Raw genomic sequence first — 7,681 nt, 5'->3', positions numbered from 1 at the left:
ACTTGATTCATTTTTCCCATAATGCTTCCCAACTCCTGCTAAAGGTTTAATGCTTTTCATTTACTTTATCCTTAAGTACATTAGCTTTTATCTTGCTTTGGGGGTGACATTTGGTTTTAAGAGGCTTATTTTCACAAAAATTAAGGGCAAAGACACTGGGTCATACAACCATTTAACACTACTAGTGATAATGCACAACAGAGTTTCCATTGAACTTTGCAAAATTTAAATTTTTTGTTTTTGAAATTTAACCTCCTTCCCTCCCTCTCTCCCTCTCTCCCTCTCTCCCTCTCTCCCTCTCTCCCTCTCTCCCTCTCTCCCTCCCTTCCTTTCTTCCTTATTTTCTTCCTCCCTTCCTTCCTTTGTTGTTTTTGTTTTTACCTTTTCACTAAGCTCGGCCAAAACCACAAAGCAGGCTTACTTTAGGTATAGCACATAAGTTTTATACGTAGAGGACAAAGGTAAAAAAAAAAAAAGACATGAAGGACATTTTCAGAAAGCACCTCCTGTTCATGAAGTTTTAAGTTGTCACCTGAACATGCCAGTTTCCATTGATAAAAATAATGAAAATATCACTTTATTAGAAAATCTGGATTATGTTAAAGGGAATGTTAAAATTTAAGGTTTCTGTTGAAAATGTTTATAATAAGTTCTGAGTTTAAGCCTATGTATATTATGCCTCTAGTTTTATAAGCTGAAGTTTTAGGAAAACTGTTTCCCGTATCTTCATACTTGCTTTACAAACATTTATTTTTTATTTATTTAATAAAAGCCTTCTGGAGGCTAAAGGTACCATTAGTGAGTTTTGGGAAAATAATAACCAGAGAGAAGACAGCCATAGTCCTCAAAGTTTCTAGGTGCTAATGAGCATTAATTTAGAGATAGTAGAAAGTAAGTATAGTGATTTTTGCTTTTGAAAGTTCACCACATTATTTGTTTTAAATCTAGAATTTTCCTGTAGGTATGCTAAGAAAGAGTCTTTTTAAAATGACTGGTGGATGTAAGAAATGTGAAAAATTTATTCACTAACTGTGAGAACATAAAGAGAAAATATTCCTTTACCTTTAACTATAAAGAAAAGTTTACAATTTATAACAGCATTTTGCATCCTCTTTTAGCCTTTTAGCAACTTTTAGGTTCTAAGGAATTTAATAATACAAATGTAAAGAAGACATTGATTTATGCCCCTAACATACTTTAAAATTGCTGACTTTAAGAAGTTAAGTTTATATTAGCATATTACATTGTTCTTTAATCAATATATTTGAGTCTTTAAGAACACTTAGACATAGATTGTATTTTACTTTTGCTGCCATAACAAATTACTGTAGAGGTTGCAGTTCAAAATAACACCAATTTATTATCTCTTAATTCTGCAGATCATAATCCTCATATGGGTCTTAATAGGCTAAAGTCAAAATATCAACGGTACTATTTTCCTTTCTGGAGATTTTGGTTTGTTTGTTTTGTTTTTATTATTCAAGTCACTGGCCAGATTCAGTCCATTGCTGTCATTAGTACTGTTTATAGTTTTGTTTATTCTTGCTGGCTGTCAGTTGCGGATTGTTCTAGAGTTTACCTATCTACATTCATTGGATTAAAGCCTTCTTTATTCTCTGGTCAGTAACTATAACTTGAGACCCTCTATTAATTGTAATTTCGCCTTCCTCTTCTTTAGTCCTTATGTCCCTACAATCATACCCTTTAAAATATCCTTTCCAAGTTCATTCTCTCTATGTCAAGGTCTGTAACTTTGATCACATTTTCAAAGTCTCATTTACCATGGTAAGATAACCGTTTTACAGGTTGCACAGATTGGAACATGCTCTTTCCAATATTCTAGTGGTTCCAAAGGACAACTTTCTTAGCAAGATGCCAGGATTTTACATATATTCCAAGTGTTCTTTTCTGCCTGTTATTTACACAGCTATCAGTTCTAACTTTGCTGAACTCATTTGCTGTTACCATAATGTGATGAAAGCCTGTATATTTACAGGGATGGAGCAATGTCCTGATCACAGAAACAGTTCTTTAGTACCATACTAAAACTTACCTTTAACTCTTCACTGCCATTTCTTTAATTAAAACTCCATTATCCCTGCATTTTAAATCATCTAATAATGGATTAGTGGTTATAACCCTTCAGTTTATTCTTCCCTGCCCATTAGAATGCTCTTCCTAAAATACAAAACTTCACGTTGCCTCTTTCTCCATCCCCTTCCAGTTTCTGCAAATCTGCTTCTACTACAGCATTTAAATTGTCAGGCAATTCTTTAGTTAGATATTTTTCCCTCTTCCAAATCATAAATAGAGTCATGGAGGTGGGTTTTGCTTTAATAAATTTATATTTTGTCATGCTATGCATTTTTGTTTTATTTGGTCACTTTCTGTTTCATTACTAATTTGTGAAGTGTTTCTGGAGAGGCTCTTTAAAAAAAATTCATTCATTTGTCCTTTTGTTTCCTTGGCACAGCAAACTTAATAAGTGATTGTTGAATGAATGCATTGGGAAAATAGTTTAGAATACGTAGGTGTATTTTCCTAGTCTGTTCAAGTCTAAACTTAAGGTATTATTTTTGGACTAAATAGGATTATATAATTAATTGTACACTATTTATGAGTTTAGAAGAAACTCCTCTGTGCATAACCTTTATAATAATGCATTTTTAAAAAAAGAAGCATGACTAGTGATTTAACCATGAACTCTGGGGCATAAGCATCTGAATGGAATTCTGGTCTGCCACTTAGAAGCTATGTAATCTTAGGCATGTTCTATAACTTTGTGTCTATTTCTATATGTATAATGAAAGAGCTATCTTTTAACTTTAAGGAAATGAATTAATATGTATTTATACATTTTGTTTAACTCTACAATATATATTTATACATTTTGTATAACTACCACATAGTAAATATTTTACAAATGTTTTCAAATTAAAATACAGTGGTTTGTATTCTTGTTGCTTTGAATGCTAAGTAATGCTTTTATATTATAATGATTTAAAGATCAGCATCACTGTTGGGCATAGTGACTCATGATTATAATCCCAGCTACTTGGGATGTTTAGGTAGCAGGATCCCAGCTGTATCTAGTCTAGTCAAAAAGCTTGAGACCCTGTCTGAGAAATAATGAAAGCAAAAAGGGCTAGAGGCATGGCTTAAGTGGTAATTTGTCTAACAAGTACAAGGTCCTGTGTTCAGACCTAGTATTGCAAACAAAGAAAAATCACTACGATTTATATAAACAACTTTTTAATCAAGGGTTTTTAAATGTTACATTATAAGATAATGTTATAAACTCTTTAAATATTTATGCAATAGTTACATTTAATCCTTTGCATGAGGTGCTGCTTTTTCCCTATGAACTGTTTTTCTTTTGCTGTTGTAACAAATTGCTACACACTTAGTTGCTTTAAATATCAGTTTATTAGATTAATCTTCTGTAAGTGAAGTTGAACTGATTTCACCAAACTAAGGTTACGCTGTCAGGAAGCAGCATTCTTTTATTAATACTCTAGTCTAGAGTCTTCTTACTTTTCTAGTTTCTATAGGCTTTCCAAGTTCATTGCCTCTTGAACTCCTTCTATCTTCAAAGCTAACAATGCTTCATCTGTCTAATTGTCCAATCTTTCTCTAAATACAGAGCAGGAAGGTTCTCTGCTCTTAAAGACTCTGGTGATAGGATTCATCTCCCTTGGATAATCCACGTCATTGTTGCCATGCCCCATTTCTTAATTATATCTTTAATATCCCTTTTGTTTTGCAACTAAGGGTTGGACAGTGGATATCCTTTGGAGAACATTGTTCTATCTATACATACTTAACTAGAAGTCAGTCACTGATGACAACTATTTAGGTGGTACCTTCTGAAAATGAAGGAAACTAAACAACAGTGTTAGTATCATTTATTCCTGTAAATGTTGGTGAGAGCCAAATATATTTTAGCAGAGAGTAATGGACCACAGGTCCAACTGCTCAATACCTTTTTCTTCAAGTACTTTGATTTCTGTAAAGAAGGGAAAATACGTTATTTGTTGACTTTCTTCTATAAGCTAGACACTTTTCAGTGAACTCCAGATGCGTGCATCCCATGTAATACCTAAGGAAACTCTAGGTGATGTTGTAGATAGGCTTTAAGCTGACTTTCAGTGATCCTCCTCCCTCCAGAGTATTCATACCATTGGAAAATCTTCCTTCTTTGAGTCATGCTTCTTTGAGTCAGACTCTTCTAATGAAAAGTAGAAACAACATGGAGATACTGAGAGGAGATGGTTTCTAAGATTAGAGACTGAGAATAACTGAAATATCTATCTCAATGACTTAAAGAAGCAAGCTGTGATAAAACAAATTGCCTTAGAATCTAACATGTCAAGACTGAGATAGCCTCTGCTGAACCACCAGAATAGGGGAATGGAGGCCATCCACACAGAATTTGTAAAAAACAGAACCTTATCAACAACAACAGTAAGAACTTGGCAGTATATCCTTCCCTAGTTGAGCTTTGACACGTCTGCTGCCATGAACCCCTTGATTATAGCCTTCTCGGAAATGAGTACCCCATATACCACATCAGACTCTCAACTCATGGGATTTGTGAGGCAGTGAACTATGTTCAAAGCCACTACTATGTTTGTGGATAATTTGTTGTACAACAATAACTAACAAATACCAATTAAATACCATTTATTTAAGGAAACAAAAACTTGGAAAAATTGGGTAACCCAGCCATTACTGGAAGTTTAACTGCAAATAATAATTGTATTGAAAATAGCAATAACAAAATTAGAGAACTAGTAGTATCATATATTATTTGTTAGAAGTTAAGAACCTCTCACATATACATGTGTATGAATATATGTATGTATAAAAGATTGTGTAATGCATGTAATCTAATATTACATATGCAATGTATACATGATGTACTATAATATTACACATAACCACTCATGTCAGTGTTGGAATTCCCCTCATTTGTAAATGAATTTCAAGCTAAGAAAATTTAAAGACAGATTTAAGATCTACAGTTAATCCATAGATTAACAACAGGCTTGAATCTCTGTTACATAATTTTATTAAATTCTTACTCTAAACCATTATAATACATTGCTCCTTAAATACTACAGGGCAAAAAAAGTGATAGTGCAGCAGGAAGAAAGAAAGCCTAGTTAACAGGCACATGAAATTATTCTTGAATAAGTTAACAAGAAAATACTGATTTTGGCAGCCTAGGAAGAATTTAGAACTGTGGCTATAAAGAAGAAAGCAGAATGGTTGGTGTGGCTCAGTGATACAACACTGCTTAGTATGCATTAGACTCAAGGATTAATCCTCCTCCCACATAAGTAGTATAAGATCCACCCCCGTGAGGGCTCCAGGCAGATGCTCCCACCCCAACACCTGTTTAAATCTTTGCCCAGTACCTGCATTACCTAGGTAACTGGCACACCTGGAGGCAGTTATCTCCCCCTATTCTGAGGTCACATCCAATGCACCTGGTCATACCTCCTGCCTTTCCATATATAATCTGGCTCAACGCGACTCCCCACTCTTTCCTTTTCTCTTTCTTTCTTTTTCTTTCTTACTCTCTTGTTCTTTTCTCTCTTTTTTCTTTCTCCCTTCCCTTCTGTCTCCCCATGCCTCCATCTTGTGTGGGCTGGCAGTTTGCTTCTTCCCCCCCGTCCCCCAATAAACTCCTTTCTGCCTGAGCCATGTGGCGGGTTTCCTTTCAGGTGAACCTTAGAGGTACAAAAAGCAAACAGCTGAGCAAAATGGGAAAACACTGAGACACATGGGAAAAAAAAAAAAAAAAAACACTGTATAAGATACCTTGAAGAAAAAAGATGATAAATTTGGAAAGGTAGTTTGGACCCTGGTTGTAAAATTTATAAATGGAACTTAAAAAAAAAAATTGAAGACCCAAATTCTTGAGCATTTTGGATACTCTATAGAACATTATCTACAAACTGTATGAAAACATAGGGATCAAATCATATGCATTATATGACAGTATGAAATTGAGTGACCTACACGGGAAAAGTATGAACATACAATGGACATTTTCTATTAAATACCTTAATATATTCGGAGATGTGTTCAGTTTATACTTAATTTCAGTAAAACAGCATGGATAATTATCAAAATGTGTGTGCTTATTTCTTCGTTAAAGCAGCATTAGTAGTGGTTACATTCAAAGCCCACTAAGCATTTCAGTAAAAATAAACCATGAAGAAATAAAGGGGAAAAATCATTATGATTGTGTTTTCAGTTACCTGGTACTGAGTCTTACAAACAGAACAATGGAAAGAAGCCAGATGAAACGGGGCTTAACATATTATACTCTCTTTTTCTCAATGTTCAAATTGACTAGATGGAAATTTAATTTTGTAAGATGTCTGTACTGTTTAAATTTGTTTATGGTGTAAGCTTTCAATTTAGACAATTTATCATTACTTGGAGAGGGAATTTTTTTCTTCTCTTGAGCCAAATTAAGCTTCCTTTCTAGGGAATAGATAAATACAGGAAAAATTTCCACAGCTCTATATGTAGCCAGAAGCAAATGGCTTTGGAGGATGGAGACCTCACTGAATAATGACAAAAGCAAAATATGTAATCCTTTTTCTCATAGTCTCCTCTTCACATATTAAAAACTTTACTGTTATTTATTTTAAAACTTCATTTAAATTTAACTTTAAGTGTTACTCTTTTGTTTCATAACATTTAGCAGCATTTGCAAATCCATGAAGAAGCTTGACTTTGATTTGTCTTTGACAGTTATATATATGACCTTTGAAAGGTCTCTTAACTGTCACAGGCCTTAGTTTTTTTAATCTCATCTGTTTGACTTGTCCTCTAAGGTCGTTTTTTTTTTTTTTTTTTTTTTCTTTTAATGGATTGGGATTCTAAAGGCCAATTTTTTTATGGCTGTAGTTTCAATCCAGTTCTGTTCTTCCACTTGTGGGCCTCTGGGCTGTCTGCATGTATTATTTGAAGTCATCTTTTCTATGTCTGCAGGTTTCTTGCAAAACATAATTACAACCATAAGAGAGGCTAAGTCCTAAATTCTTAGCCTAGCTCCAATTTGGCTTCTCTTATTTGTAGTTTTGATCTTACAATTTAAAAGAGGATACTCCCTCCACCTCAGGCAGACAAATTATTGGCCCTGGAGGAATAAACTTGAATCATTCCATTGTAAAATAGTTTCCTTTTCTGCATGTATTTATTTGTTCCGTATATCTTGCTGCCATAACAGAGGAAGTGAGGTAAAGGGAAATAAATATATGGCAATAATTTAAACTGACACCATTAACACAGAGCCCAACTCAGGAAAGACTACAATGACTCTTAGCCACAGAAAATATCTTCAAAAAGCTTTTGAAACCATAAGAAGAACTCTGCATAAGCTGTTGTGAACAGAGCTCTTCACTAATTAATTAAGATGTGTCACACTTGCCTAAATCCAATATTCTTTCCACAAAAGTGTAAGATTAGACTGGTTGATGGCTTCAAGTGGTATAGGATCTGTCTAGCCACTCTGAGGCCCTGTGTTTAAATCCCAGTAATGCAAAACAAAGAAATGAATGAAATATTTAGGTATAGATATTCCTGAATTTTCATGATTTCTAAAGAGTCTGAAAGTGTCCAGAGGTGTCAACTCTTTAGTTTCTTCGTTAATGCAGGTTAA

The sequence above is a fragment of the Perognathus longimembris genome, chromosome 12 (genome assembly GCF_023159225.1).
Source record: "Perognathus longimembris pacificus isolate PPM17 chromosome 12, ASM2315922v1, whole genome shotgun sequence".
NCBI classification, from domain to species: domain Eukaryota; kingdom Metazoa; phylum Chordata; class Mammalia; order Rodentia; family Heteromyidae; genus Perognathus; species Perognathus longimembris.
This window is presented reverse-complemented; position numbering follows the sequence as displayed.